The following is a 16,474-nucleotide window of genomic DNA, read 5'->3' as shown; positions in this document are numbered from 1 at the left end:
AGCTCTTTGTAGAGAAGGTCACTTTGTACTGCAAATATCAACTGGACTTAATTGCATGGACATGAAGCTGCACGGCGGTCTGAGGCTGAAAAATTAACAACGAAATCTTTTTAATGTGTGACCCTTTTCACCCCCCATCCTGTATAAAAAAATAATATTTTTATTGAATGAATATATATGAATATATATATATATATATATATATATATATATATATATATATATATATATATATATATATATATGTATGTATATATGTATATATGTATATATATATATATATATATATAGAACACTCAGTGGGAAAAAATCTATACTGATATGCTGATTGACTAACGTGCTAGGAATGAGAGGATTCCACATCGTTTGATGGAAATGGAAATTATAAACCTACAGAGGTTTGAATTCAAAGAAACCCTGAAAATCAAAGTAAAAAAATGTTGCAGGCTTGTACATTTTACTGATTTTATTGCAGCAACTCAGTAGTTTGTATGATTCCAACATGCCTGACAACATCAGGGGCCGCTCATAATGAGATGACGGATGGTGTCCTGGGTGATTGCCTCCCCGTTTTGGAGCTGGGCATCACTGAACCACATTTTTGAGAGATTGAGGTGCAACCTGGTGGCGTCTTATGGACTGAGACATGATGTCCCAGAGATGTCATATAGAATTTAGGTCAAGTGTTGGGGCCAGTCAATGGTATCAGTTCCTCCATCCTCCAGGAACTGCCTGTGTACTCTAACCACATGAGGCCGGGCATTGTCATGCACCAGGAATCAAGACCTACTGCACAGGCGTAGCCACAAGCCAACCGACTTTCTTTCTGAGCTGTGCAAAGTTTAACTTATGGAGTTTCTGAGACAGCGATTTGTCTGTGGGCCCCTTCTTTCTGAATAATTCATTTGAAAACCACTTTTATTACTTGCTGTGTATGTAATTTATGACACAACCATGAATGCACCATGTCTGTATTTGACAGGTTTCAAAAATGGCCTCAGTAACTGATTTTATAAAAACACTGCAGTTAATTGCACTTTATACTAATATGTCATTAACACCATATAACAACTCACTGTAGTTATTTATTTTTATTTAATAAACCTAATGTCACCAATTAGGACTAAATGATTTTCTTTCACAAAAAAGGCTCAACAAGATTCGCTGTCATTCAGCTCATGAATCCTGATAAATCACTACAGGCACACGTAGGAGGAGCAGAGTTAAAGAGAGCGAGAGCAGTCTCACATGCAGGGATCAGACACGGCGCGAGGTCCAAAATCCAAGTGTTTCTAAACAAAGCAGAGGTAGGTCAGGCACAAAAATGTAGATAAGGAGCAGGAAAAACGACAGAGTCCATGAACCATCCAGAGATCCAAAGAACCAAACAATGCGTAAAGACTAACGACGCATAAAAAAACAGGGGCAGAGATCAGACACGTGAAACAAAGAGGAATGACACAAGGAGTGTGGAGATGCTCCACTGCTTTGAGGATAAAGACAGTCTGGCACGTGAGATGAATTAGAAGCAACAGCAGGAGGAACTGAAATACAAAAATGCATTTAAACTCTTTCAAAAGAAAAATATGAGAGATAAAATATTGAAAATATTAAAAACACACAAATCATCACAAACAATAGTCAGTATATTAACTGAAAATTGGCATAATTGATTAAAGGTTAATCTATGACTTAGAAAAACAGACAGTTGCTTATCCCTTTTAGGTAGTCGAGCAATTGACAATTGTTGAGCAATTCTTTTTTTTTTTTAAAGACAAATCTAAACATGTAGAATAAGTTCAGAAACTGATTTTGAAGGATCAGCTGACTACAAGAAACTTTCACAACGTAGCCACAACTCAGGCAGTGGACCAGGTTGTCCACTAATCACAGGGCTGCTGGTGCCTTTCTCCTGCCATCAGGAGAACTCTCAGGAGGTACTTCTGACAGAAAGCAAGCATCATGCGTGGCATTGTCGTGTAAGTGTGTAGATGTGGTTGGATGTGAAACATAATCTAAAATGCTTTGTATTACTGCAAAGGTCCAAAAGGCGCTTTATAAGTGCAGACCAGTTATATGCAGGTCTTATCCTGATGCTTTTCAGCCAAGCATCCTTATCCTAGTAGTGGAATTAATCTCATCTCATGTTAAATGTAAATAAATAAATAAGTAATCCTGCTCCTTCCTTCTGGTCAGTATTGAAAGAGAAGTCAGAACCTACAGGTTTGAAGTTAGCTAGTATTAAAAGGACAGCCTTTGTATGGAGTATTTATGTTGTTGTTGTTTATTTCATGTGTTAAGATAAGAATGGATTTTATTTAAATAATAAAATTGTGGTTTATTCTTTGGACTGCATGCCTAAATTGAGAGGAGGGCTGAATGATGTAAAAGTGATGCAAAAACCAGTAGAGACCAAAGCACTGCTACTTTTGACACTTGGGACAAAGTAATCATTGCCTTAATTTGTGGAAAATAACCAAGGTTCTGATTTGCAATAACAGTTGTTGCGAATTCACGATGTTCTCAGAAGTAAAGATGTTTGTCTCTTTTATGGAAAAAAAATATTGTGAGAGGTTATTCGGGGTGTGATGTCAACACTGCAGCTCTCTAGTCTTACATTTTTTACAAAAACCCCTCAAACACACTTGTCATTCTTTTATTAATTCAGATGGAAAAAAAACCACACGACAGGGCTGTTTTAAAACCTCAGTTGAGACAAGTGACTTTGGGACTTTTAATCAAAACCTCAACCATGTGAGCTGCCTGTTTATCTGCATCAAACAGGATTTCAAGTGTGCCTTCAAGGCAGAGAATCCACAAAGTTTTGAAATACTTTTATAAGATATCTAATTAAGGGTTTTAGATTGATGCATGCACTGATTTTATCAAAGTAATATCCTCACTTTAAAATCCCATAAGACAGCATTTAGAAATGAATGAGGAGGCCAAGAAATATGAGGACGTTGTGGCCATGCTGTTGCTATGGTGTTGCTGTGCTATAATTAGAACCAGGAAAAGCTCATTAATCTACAGGCATACATTTAAAACTATATGAAGGGGGACTTTATGCACACCTACTAATGGGGCATTAATAAAATCATCTGACTGCAGTGATGAGTTTTTGAATTTAACCTCCACAGTATGAAGTCACAGTTATGTCAAAAAACATTTTTCCTCTAAACAATTCTCAAATAACACATTTTGAATATCTCTATTATATCTTTTGGCCGACTGGTGTTTTTCTATTTGCTGAATAACTATTTCCAACAGATTGTACATAACAGAAGACAAAAATAATTACTATTGTATGCTATAATATTTGTCTTTATTTATTCTTTTGTACTGCAGAAAAGACGTGAGCACCACAGGGGTCTGCCTCAATTTTTATTTGAATCTATCACCAATAACGAGAGCACTCAGAGATGCTGTTTGCAGACAGTTTAATACAGAGCAGAATCTCAGACCCGTGCAGCGTTATGGTCTCAATTTCATTTGTTTTAATTTAATTCAGCACTGAACATGTTGAGATTGAGTGTAAGAAAGCAAAAAACAAAAAAGAAGGTATGATGGTTAAAAAAAATGCACGATGAACAAATTTCTTTGAGGTTACTGAAAGAAAATCCATTTTTTATATCACATAATTCATTACATTTTATATTTGGTCTAATTTATTATTCACGTCTGACTCATAAAAAAAAGTTTTTGTCAAGTCACTGCAGCCTGATATAATCATAAACCAGACACCCAGATCATAACTGACTTTACAGACGTATGGGCGGCCTGAGAGGTGGCGGTCATAATCGGGATTGGAAATAGGTGAACAATCCTCCCACAGAGAAAATGTCTTGAAGTGTTTCCCCACTTCAAGCATCTTTTGCATGTACAGTACTGTATGTGTGCAAACATCTGCATTAAGATTAGGCTGTGATTTCACATTGGTAATGCATAAAATTCAGTCATTTGTTAGAAAAATCATAAGCACATGATGATAAGATTACAGGACATTTTGCATTGTTTAAAACACAAAGATGAAGAGAGACACTTTCAATAATTTCTGTTTATTCTTGTAGAAAAAAAACTTTCATGATTTAAAAAATTCTCTAATTTGCAATGATTGTACAACAAAAATGTATATATAATAAAAAAGATTGAATTAATATTAAGATTTGAAGGTAAAAATTCAGAAAAAATAGAAATGATAAAACCCAATGGCCACAGCATCCTTTATGTCCTTAGCTTCTGTTTTACTCCTTTTTGTCATTGACAGCCTTTGAGTATATGAAGTAAATTGGATTTGTTTATTGTTTTTCTGTCCTTTCCTGATGAGCTGTCGACCTAATCAGAATGTTTTTTAATAATTAGATGTACACATTATCAGGAGCAAAGTGTCGGTTGGAGGCAGTTAGTATTCACTGGCGTGCTGAACTGCGATCCTTGATGATCACTGAAAACATCAAGGTTAAAATTTGATTTTGAACATCTTGTGTGCAGTGAATAGTGAAAGGTAGACGTGGCACAACAAACAGTATTATGATGGCATTAAGTTATATAAGTTCGTTTGAAGGACGTATGCGTGACCACTGTGGGGATTAAAAGGAAATGAGAGACAATAGATTTAAACAATATTTATGCATGATGTGCTTACTGGTTTTGGGTAATGCAAACATGTAATGAACACTATAAATGAAAGAAACAAAGGTAATGTAAATTAGTATTTAGATAGGCTACCTGGGGCCTGTTGCAGCTGAATCGACGTGTTTAGGCTCTTCTTTTGGCCATTGTCCACACAGCTGAAAAGTCAAATACACATCACAAAAAAGGCTCTTCACTATTAGACTTGCTACACAAAAAGAGTGAAATTTTACTAACTCTTTACTTTACTAATCCACTCCCTGTAAAAGGTAATTTGCTATTCTGCTCATTACTATGTCTAACTGCAAGTTAAATTTATCTGTATAGCAGAACTCAAATTATTATAATATACCCTAACCTATGACATAACCATGTAACAATAAAGTACCGATACAAATGTTTGGCTGCTTTGGCACTCCTGTCGTTACTTGCGGAAAGGAGATGCATCTTACAAACCTAAGTGTGCATCTGCTAATTGTATAAGTTTAATATAAATACAAGTTAAATACATAAATATACACATACAAGAGATACTTAGTCTTACATTGCTCTTCTGTTGATCCACAAGATTGTTGTCTGTTGTAACGGCTCGACAAAAAAAAATTTACGCTTCTTTTTGGGCACGCTGCACGAACGGCCTGAACAGGGCTTAGCTCCTTTTCTTCTTCTTCTTCTTTGAAAGATGTTTGCTGTGGGCAAAATACTAGTTTCTGATGAGCATTTGTAACCCATTCATGTGTTACGCCTGTTGTTCTGCGTTGTGTTCTGGCGTGAAAGTAAGAGGCAGGAGACAGTACTGGTCTTTGGCTCTTTACTGTACATCTGCAACACAGAAATATGTGTTCGATCTGTGTGTGTCATGCGACTGCCAGTACACCTCTCCTCCGGCCATGCTGAAAGGAGCTGTGCCTGCAGCTTCATTAATGTACATTAATGTAATGAATCAAATACAACAAATTGTTTTAAAACATTAACTTAAGCTCTCAAAAACAAAAAGCACAAAATAAATAATATGTCACTGAAAAAACATCAAAACAACTTATAAGAACAATAAATGAAAGACTGCATCTCCAAAACATAAGAACATCTCCATACCTGCAACACAGAAATATGTGTTCGATCTGTGTGTGTCATGCGACTGCCAGTACACCTCTCCTGACGAAGGAAAAAAGAGTGCATTGCTGTTAAAAAAAGGGAGACTGCCGCGAGTACGCTCTCAAGCCGCTAGCGATCAGGCTAACTTAGCATGCTAGCATTTTAGCTGCGTTCTCGACTAAAACTCATTATAAGTGTATATTAGTGAACTCCGCCCTCCACAAAACTTATCCCGAATGAGTCTCTTAATGACAAACAAAAACGCGGCGGTTCGGCTGTATTCACACTGCAGCTTGGGATCCGAACAAACTTTAATTAGCTGAGAGCAACGTGGCAGTGACTTACCTCCGGCCATGCTGAAAGGAGCTGTGACCGGGGCACACATGCACGCGCCTACGTCACCACGCAGCGCACACACGCACATGAACGCACACAGACTCAGATCACACAGGTAGGAGAGTGAGATGCAAAAATGACATATTTAATCCAAAAAAAGAAAGTGTTTTGGGTGAAATTCACAAGTATTTAACACATATGTTACATTCACCCCCCCTGAATTTCACCAAAATCACTACACATCTGAATGGTACTGCAGTACCAAGAGGCACAACGATGCTGAACTACCATCACCTCCAGAACAGGCAACCCAAGGATCTTATCCCATAGTTCAGTTAAAAAACTATCCATAAATGGATTAAAAGAAGTTGGATAGGTTGATCAGGCCTCCAACCCTTTCAGAACACAAAGGTGCAGCCTACACCTCATCAAACATGGTCCCATAAACACGCCCAGGGTGGGTGTCATGATGCCTCAAGCAAGTACAACACATTCATAATACGCAATGGGATGACCAAAAAAAACAGTCTACGTCAGAGGCCGAGCCTCCCGTGGCGGTAACAGGCCCCATGTAATAGGCTTCTGGACCATGTTTTCTATCAGCCTGTTGACTGACTTTACCACCCGACCTGCTCTGGTAACCACTCTGCTTCGAACATTGGCATGGTCAGAGTCATGTCTTGGCAAGTTGGATGGCTGCCCAGTATACGGCTGACCAGAGGTCTGATTGATGTCTGAGCCAGAAACAGGAACAGTCTGTGGAACAACAGCGTCCCCATGACAGGCACCTGGAACAGAATCTGTGCCAGACTGTGTCAAATCAGAGGTAGCGGAACAGTCAACCGGAGTAGGAAGAGCAAGGTGCTGGGCCTGACCAGAAGGGCTTGCTGAAGTGTGCGTTGTGCAAGTCTGAGAGTCAGGTAGGGCATTGTCCACAGCCGCACCATCACATGAACCATGCTGACGATCCGTGGACTGTGAGGCATGCTCTCCTGCCACAGAATCCACATCCACTCCATGGCTCAAATCCGAAAGGACCCACAAGGAAGTCCTTGCTGCGGTAGACTCTGTCTCTAGACTGCCAGGGTCCTCCAGATCCCCACAAGCACTGAGATCCCCCTCACTGGAGAAAAAATCTAGGGACTGACTTCCCAACGAATCCTGGACAGGAAGGAAACTCACGTCCAACAGAAGGTTTCTGTGTACAACCTTACTCTGGCCTGAAGAGTCACTGATCCTGTAAATGTGGGTCCTGGGATGCCTCTCCACAACAGTGTAAACCTGAGGCTCCCACTTGTCTGCAAGTTTCTTCTTGCCCCGCTCGCCTTTATTGGCAAGCAGGACGCGATCCCCAACGTTCAGAGACACACCTTTGATTTTCTTATTGTATTGACGAGCCTGATGCTCCTGCTCATTGCTGGTGTGCTCCCGGGCGATCTTGGCAGCCTCAGACAAGTATGACAGAAGAAGCTTGGAGTAGCCGTTAAAGTCCACCACAATGGGATCATGCAAAACAGACTTGAACATAACGTCGACCGGTAGTCGTGGGACACGGCCGAACATCAAGTAGAATGGGGCATATCCAGTAGTCTCGTGAACAGTTGCATTATAAGCAAAGGTCAATGTCTGAATCTGCTGCGGCCATTCCTGTTTGGCTCTGAGAGGGAGAGCTCGCAGCATGTTGCCAAGTGTGCGGTTGAACCGCTCCGTGCCCCCATTGCCCATAGGGTGATAAGCCGTAGTGTGAGACTTGGCAACGCCCGAAATCTGCAGAAGCTCAGAAAATAATTCACTCTCAAAGCTGGGACCTTGGTCTGAGTGAATACGCTCAGGGAAACCATATACACAAAAAACACAGTCCCATAACTTTCTGGCAACCTGCTTGGCAGTCTGATTCTTGCACGGGAAAGCAAAGGCCATTTTCGTGAAGTGGTCAGTTGCCACAAGCACATCAACAGAGCGCTTCTTTTTGTCCTCTGCTGACCAAAAGTCAATGCAGATGAGCTCCATGGGAGCAGAGGTCTTAATGCTCTCTAATGGGGCTCGTGCTGCAGGCTCTGGAGTCTTGGCAAGTATGCACCTTCCACAGCACCGAACATGCTCCTTCACATCCCTCTCCATATTGGGCCAGAAAAAACGTTGCCTTGCTAGGTGGAGGGTGCGAACTTGACCCTGGTGCCCTGCCAAATCGTGGACACCTTTCAAGGCCTGCACCCGTAAATTCACTGGCAACACCAACTGGAGTCTCTTTGTTTTGCTCACAGGGTCTCTCGTCTCCCTGTAGAGAATGCCATCCCGAACCTTGAGCCTCTCCCAGTGCTTCAATAGGGCCAGTGCCCTGGAATCCATACCATGTCTCTCACGCCTGGAAGGGCGCCTCCTGCGGGCTACGAGTGGCAGGACAGCGGAGATGACGGGATCTTGAAGTTGGTGGTCCTCCAGCTCATGTAAGGTAAGTGATGGCAGTACATCATTGCCAACTGGTTGCAACTGCTGAACAAGGTAGAGAAGGGAGGCAGCTCTATTCTCCGCAGCGGTTTCCCAGTAATTATGGTGAACCAAGGTAGCCGTGACTTCCGACGAACTGTAGGAATCTTCTGAGGTCAGAGCTGGAACAGGTTGTTGGGCAACCTGAATATTTTGGACACCAAACCTGAAAGCGTCCTGCACCTCATGAGCCGCCGCACCTTCTGCATTCCGCACCAAGTGCTCGTAGGGCTCCTGAAGCAAGCGCCCACCAATAGAATAGGTGAAGGGGTCACGACTAAGTGCATCTGCTACAACATTCTTTCGACCTGGGATGTACCTCAAATCAAAGTTGTAGGATGACAGCTTGGCCACCCACCTTTGTTCATAAGCGTCCAGCTTGGGTTTGGTCAATACATAAACGAGCGGGTTGTTGTCAGTCCACACTGTGAACTGGTGCCCCTTCAACCAGTGGCTGAACTTTTCAGAGATGCTCCACTTCAGGGCCATGAAATCAAGGCGATGGGCTGGGTATCTCTGCTGTGACCTGCTTAGTGCTTTGCTCGCAAAAGCAATAGGGCGTGCCTTATCCCCGTCGATAGGCAATTGTGATAAAACCGCTCCCAGTCCATCCAGAGAAGCATCCACAGACAAAATAAACGGTCGTGAAAAGTCAGGGTGAGCCAACACGGCACAGTTAAGGAGGTCGTCCTTCAGTTTATGAAAGGCCTTGTCACATGCAGGGCTCCAATCTGCAGCAGTCAACTTCCTGAACATGCCAGCACCCCTCCCAGCGTGACTAGTCCGTCCCTTCCTCTTCTGACCAGCCGTCAGAGCAAACAGAGGCTTGGCAATGGCTGAGCAACCAGGAATGAAGCACTGATAGAAAAAGACCATTCCTAAAAAGGACTTAATCCTTTTCACAGAAGGAGTGCAACCATCCTTCTCCATTAGAGCCTCCTTTGGCATCTTGGAAATCACTTCCACCTTAGCTGGGTCCACAGCCACTCCGGTCTGGTCGATGATATGACCAAGAAACCTGACTGACTTCCGCAGCAGATGACACTTCTTTGGACTCAACTTGAGATTGTTGTCTCTCAACCTTTGAAAAACAGCTCGGAGCCGGCACAGGGCTTCCTCTTCAGTGGGAGCAAAGACCAGGAGGTCATCCAAGTAGCAGAGCAAACTGGTGAAGTTGAGGTCACCAAAGATGTTCAGCATCATGCGCATAAATGAAGCTGGGCTATTGCAGAGCCCTTGTGGCATCCGGTTGTATTCGTAGAGGCCAACAGGCGTTGTGAAAGCGGTGTACTTCTTATCCTCCTCACACATTGGAATGTTGTAAAACCCAGAGGTTAAGTCCATCGTGCTGAAGAAGGCATTGCCCCCAAGCGCGGCAAGGCAATCCGCTTGGTGAGGGAGTGGGTGCGCATCCTTAAGAGTCCGCGCATTCAACCACCTGAAGTCCGTACAAATCCGCAATCCACCATCCTTTTTCCAGACCATGACGAGGGGGGATGCATACTCGCTGATGGATTTGCGAATAATCCCTTTCTCCTCCATGTCAGTGAGTACCTGCCTTAGTTGTTGGTAATGAGCAGGGGGTACTCTTCTGTAAGGCATACGGAATGGGCGTTCATCAGTCAGGTGGATCCGATGTACAAAGCGTTTAGCTTCGCCACAGTCAAGCGGGTGTCTAGAGAAGATGTCCTCATACTGCTCAATTAGCTCAACAAGCTCTCTCTTTGATTGTAAGCTGGCATGGCATGAGTCAATGTCAAGATCACCCAAACCTAGGGAGCACAACCTGTCATTCAAGTCGGCCTCAGTAGCAGCTGGCCCACTGACTGGTACCTGGGCCATACTCGCCATCTTGCAGGAGTCCTGCTGGAAATCAAGGTCCTCCACCGCAAGGCAAGATGAAACGACAGCAACCCTCGAGTTGCGTTTCAAGGTTAGTGGTTTTGAGGAGAGATTGGTCATCTTCAATGGCACCCACCAATCACCCCACATGGATGTGATCACCCGGCCAACAAGAACGTCTCTCGGCCCAGACCCAGAGGTGCAAGGTTCCACGATGATCGTGCTGCCTGGAGAGACTGGCACATTGCTGGGCAGCCTGCCCCATACCAGATGCTCACACCGTGGGAGTAGTGTCACAGCACGAGGCAGTTTCACAGTGCCAATTTTGTCAGGAACCTCCTCACCCCTCCATCTGGTGGTGCACGACATCATGTCCAAGAAGTGCTCATAGTCAAGAAGCGAGTGCTTGCTTCCCACAGACACAAGCTTCCAATAGTCATCAGAATGTTTCATAACTCGCATCAGGTACTTGAGAACATTGGAGCCAATGATGAGCTCATCACGCTGGCCCGACACTACCAAAACTGGTACAATGCATTTCACACCGTGGACAGTAAGTGTCAAGTCATAAACGCACTTTGGGTGGGTCTGCTTCCCACCACAGCCAACCAGCACAATACGTTCGGCCGACTGCGGTCCACTCACAAGAGCCCCAGCCTCTCTAAGTGACTTCTCGGCCTCTTCACTCATAGTGCAAGCCATAGACCCGGAATCCATCATGCCCCTCAAGTTAACCTTGTCATTCACTGCAACTTGGGTGTAGAACAATTCACTAAATGTAGGCACTACTGCTGGTCCCTGAACCACGACACGGTATCCCTCTGGCATTGTTGAACAGGTGTTGACATAAAGAATTTCGAGATCCGATTCATCATGATTGAGGGTATTAGGTTCATCCCCCACACTGCCCCTCTCCAAGTGTGGGTGATTCAGTTTTCCGAAGGCCAACCCTGCCTCGCGACAGCCCCGGCCTCCCGTCCCTCACGACGACTGTGACAGTCCTTTTTCCAATGACCAGGAGCAAAGCATGCAAGACAGAGATTCTCTCTCCTGCAGTGCATGTGAGTGGAATGACCAGTGTTGCCACAGACCTGACAACTCTTCTTAAGAAAGGGCCCGTGGGTAAAACGCTGCGAAGGTGCAGATGCAGGGGCTGTAGTCTGCACATTCTGACATGCAATCACGCGATCCAAGAGGCTGATCAGAGCGCGCATGCCGGTCACATCAAAAGCTTGGGTGTTAGTCGAACCAAGCTCGCAACCAACTGACTGCTGACTAGATTGAGTGGACACACTGTATGTTGGTGACTGTTGGAACTGAGGAGTAGGAGTAGGCACCAGACAAGAAGACACTGATGTCCCAGAAGGACAGGTTGTCGAAACATCAGCTAGAACAGGAGTGAAGCAAGCTGCTGTGGGCGAAAGCTGACAAGCAAGGTTTGAGGCTGGTGCTGTAGGCTGAGACTGCAAGGCGACACTGGCCTGCCCAGGCTGTGATGCCATCGCTTCTTGAGGCACAATAGAGCAGTTGTGGCTAACCTCTCTCCTCTGTGAGGTGTGGAAACTGCCCTGACTGCGTGCCCTGAGTTCACGCTGGAAGCTATCAATGCGTTCTTGAACCTCAGTGGTTGTCCACTCCTCAGCTGCTTTGATGCTGAGCCTGTTCAAGAGGATGGGGTCAGGGCAATACTTGATGAACATCATCGAGACCTCACGCCCTGGATCCTCAACATTACGCCCCTGCCTACGCAAGCACTCGTCAGCAACGTCAATAGCATTGTTTAGCCTTATCCAATATTCCATCACTCCCTCATGTTGTAATGGTTTCGTGTTATAGAAGTCAGCCATAGGCATAGAAGAGTAAGTCAATACACTAAAGTGCTGTTTCAGAATGTCAAATATCAATTCAGGAACCTGGACATGGTCAAGTGAGGGGTTGTGACGTAGGGTGACCCTCACTACATCCTCGCTGATCTGTTGGTGTGTTGCGTTTTACAAAGTACATTTCCATCATTTCAACCCATTCATGAATGGAAAATTTATCACTGCCATCACCCCTGAAAACTGGTGGCTCCTTGACATCTGATTGCAAGACAAGTTTCACCCCAGACAAATTTAGCTCAGGGGGTCCCTGCTCAGCCTTAGAGCTTTCAGTAGGCATACTGGTCCCCTTATCACCTTGCAGCTGGGCTACAATGGACTGACCAATCTGATTGGCCAAATCTGAGATGAGTGTACTCAACTCAGCACTGCCAGCTGTCTGCGGGGTCTGAATGTCACAGGGGGGAACCTGGAGACGAGTGGAACAAAACTTGGGAGCAAATGACACACCAACTTTAGGTGTCTGAACCCCATCCCCAAGAAACCACCCTCGCCCCATACCAACATTAGAGGAAACCTCCCCATCAGGAACACCAGTTGCCTCTGAACCAGATGCTGACTCCATAATGATGAATAAAGCACAATCACAAGAAACAAGATTCCAAATAGTGCAACTGTACAAAAGCAAACACAGTATTCTTAACTAACACTTAATGTTATCCAGGATGAGAATTGAGCAGATTAAATGTCCAAGCTCATTCAAAAAGTCCCACACAAGTTAGGAAAAGCAACCAACTTGGAACGAGGGCAATTGCGACGAGCTCCCCACGGTGATCGAGATGACGTCGATGCTTGATGAATCCAAAGGGTCACGGCACCAATGTAACCCGTTCATGTGTTACGCCTGTTGTTCTGCGTTGTGTTCTGGCGTGAAAGTAAGAGGCAGGAGACAGTACTGGTCTTTGGCTCTTTACTGTACATCTGCAACACAGAAATATGTGTTCGATCTGTGTGTGTCATGCGACTGCCAGTACACCTCTCCTCCGGCCATGCTGAAAGGAGCTGTGCCTGCAGCTTCATTAATGTACATTAATGTAATGAATCAAATACAACAAATTGTTTTAAAACATTAACTTAAGCTCTCAAAAACAAAAAGCACAAAATAAATAATATGTCACTGAAAAAACATCAAAACAACTTATAAGAACAATAAATGAAAGACTGCATCTCCAAAACATAAGAACATCTCCATACCTGCAACACAGAAATATGTGTTCGATCTGTGTGTGTCATGCGACTGCCAGTACACCTCTCCTGACGAAGGAAAAAAGAGTGCATGCTGTTAAAAAAAAGGGAGACTGCCGCGAGTACGCTCTCAAGCCGCTAGCGATCAGGCTAACTTAGCATGCTAGCATTTTAGCTGCGTTCTCGACTAAAACTCATTATAAGTGTATATTAGTGAACTCCGCCCTCCACAAAACTTATCCCGAATGAGTCTCTTAATGACAAACAAAAACGCGGCGGTTCGGCTGTATTCACACTGCAGCTTGGGATCCGAACAAACTTTAATTAGCTGAGAGCAACGTGGCAGTGACTTACCTCCGGCCATGCTGAAAGGAGCTGTGACCGGGGCACACATGCACGCGCCTACGTCACCACGCAGCGCACACACGCACATGAACGCACACAGACTCAGATCACACAGGTAGGAGAGTGAGATGCAAAAATGACATATTTAATCCAAAAAAAGAAAGTGTTTTGGGTGAAATTCACAAGTATTTAACACATATGTTACACATTCATTTAATCTTTGTAAGCCAGTTTATTTGAAGTATCAGTGGGTAAAGCATATGAATTAGTATCAAAATGTATAACTAAACCAGTTATTACATTTCTGCGCATTGCTCACACATGCTAGTTAAAGTAAAATGTCACTACAAGAATACTTACAAACCAGTACTTCTTTTCCATTGCTCCGAATTTCTGTTAAACTGGGAACCTCTCCTGTGATTTTGCAAAAGTACCATCCACTGCATGTTTCATTAACAACAGATAAAATGTGTGTATTTTCACTGCCTTCAGTGGAACTGTTTGCAAACTTGTTAATTATTTTACTGCACAGATTCCCTCAGTTGCTGAATGAAGGTCCATGTGAGCTAAAATACCAAGACACTCGATATCTCTCATATTTCTTTGTGCTCAAGCAGCAGTGCAAAGTCAGAGATGACCCAGATGGAGCAATCACTCTTGTCTGGGTTTTATCCAGAAATACGTGAGTCTGGCCCGATATCCCCACAGCTGCTGCTACCACTGTAGACAGAAAAAAGAAGAAATGTTATACCTTTTGTTTTTTCTGTTTTAATTTTTTATTTTATTTGTGTTAGATATCAATTTTGAGTCATAGAGTGGAGTTTTTAGCAGAACAACAGTGCATGGGAATCAGAGGACACAGGTTAAATCGAGTAAAACAGGAAATAATCAAAAAGAACATAAAGACAGACAAGGGAGCATTTGTGTAAGCACAAGCAGTTGAGACAGAAGAAGGAACCAAGAGGAACATGACACAGATAACAACCTCAACGAAGGAACTAAAACTAAATCCAATTCAAGAATTCAGATCTAACACTACAACAGAAACTCAAAACCAAAAGCCAATAACTGATCTAAACTGGGAGAAACTAAACTCAGAGCAACACACAGGTAACAAGGAAAAAAAACAATAGATGGGGAAGACTAACAAACAACCTGACAATGAACGAAAGAAAACTCACACAATAAATGCACATGGGGTGACGAGGGAAGTGGAAACACATGGGGAACATAGCTGTGATGAACAGACCTAATGACACAAGAGGAAGCAAAACTGAACACAGGACAGGAGACTGTCAAAATAAAACAGGAAATACTAAGACACAGACTAATCCATTGGGACTAGACAGGCTGAGGGGACAACGGGAGGAGACACAAGGAGGGGAAACACGGAACACAAGAAAACTCTGAAAACAGCAAGAAAAACTCAGGACTGACTAGTGAAACCTAAATCATCATAATAACACAAAAACACTTGGAAAAAACACAATAAACTCAAAAGTTGGGTCAAACACCCAGAACCATGACATGCAACCTGAACTTTTAACTGCCTAATTATAAAACAGTGCGAACTGCTGGATTGTCTCTTGAAGTTCTCTCAGTAAAAAAATATGGTATTTAGTCAATTAGAATTTGATGCCTAAACTATGACTAAAACTAAAAAAGTTTTAAGAAAGTTTGCTGTCAAAATTAACACTGATGAAGCAGCCAATCTACAAACACAATGAACGCTACCAATAACACCACACCACCTTTGATCTACTGAAAGTAGCAATGATGGAGATGTTTTTGATTACATGTGCTTCCCAAAGCTTGACTTTGCATCCAGTCCTTCCCTCACCTACTTGATCCTCACTTACTTTTTGATTGTCTAGTCTTCAAAATGGAAAATTTTCATTATTTCTGAGCAGTAATTTGATGAAGAAGCATGACTTTTTTGTGATTTGTGTTTTTTTTCTATATTTGAATCAGTTTTTAGCAATACTATAATCAAATAATCATGCTAACCTCTTCATGGTGGATTGCATTCCCACTCATCTGTGTTTACTGACCTTAAAAAAGCAAAGAACAAAGTAAAAATGTTGATTGTTATTGAGGGTTTCAATTCCAATTCCCTCCTCGAATGTGTGAAATTATAAGTATTATATTGCTAAATGAATAAGGGACCACAGTGAGCTCATATACTGACTGTAGCACAGTGACACTTTTCTGAGTTTTCTTTCTTTTTTCTTCTTTTTACTTTTATGACATTTACTTTATATGATTTTATAATCACGAGGCTCAAAAACCCTGCAGCACACATTAAGATGACCAGAATAGGGTGAGCCCAGTGTGACTGCACGTAATGGTGACATACTTTATTCCCCAACATTTGAGCCACAAATGAAAATCAGGTCAGTGGTCTGTGAGACACTCTCCAACACAGACAAAAAATGTCCAAGATGATTGCACTAACCTTAAACCAGTATCATTTTTCCAAAAAAGCTGAACAATGAGATGAAACAGCAGCGGTTATGGTATCATACATAAGAGCTTAAACAAATACAATGTCTCTCAGCATTAATTCAAATTATTTCAGAGGCTATATAAAAAGCAGTTAAATGATACAAAAATTAACTGATGTAAAAATTACAGCATGCAATTAGCAATTAACAGTATAAAAGAATCAAATT

This window comes from Diplotaxodon limnothrissa, linkage group LG7, assembly GCF_057381915.1.
Source record: "Diplotaxodon limnothrissa isolate DT_005_m linkage group LG7, D_limnothrissa_male_GT1.1, whole genome shotgun sequence".
Taxonomy (NCBI): domain Eukaryota; kingdom Metazoa; phylum Chordata; class Actinopteri; order Cichliformes; family Cichlidae; genus Diplotaxodon; species Diplotaxodon limnothrissa.
Note: the sequence above shows the minus strand (reverse complement) of the source record.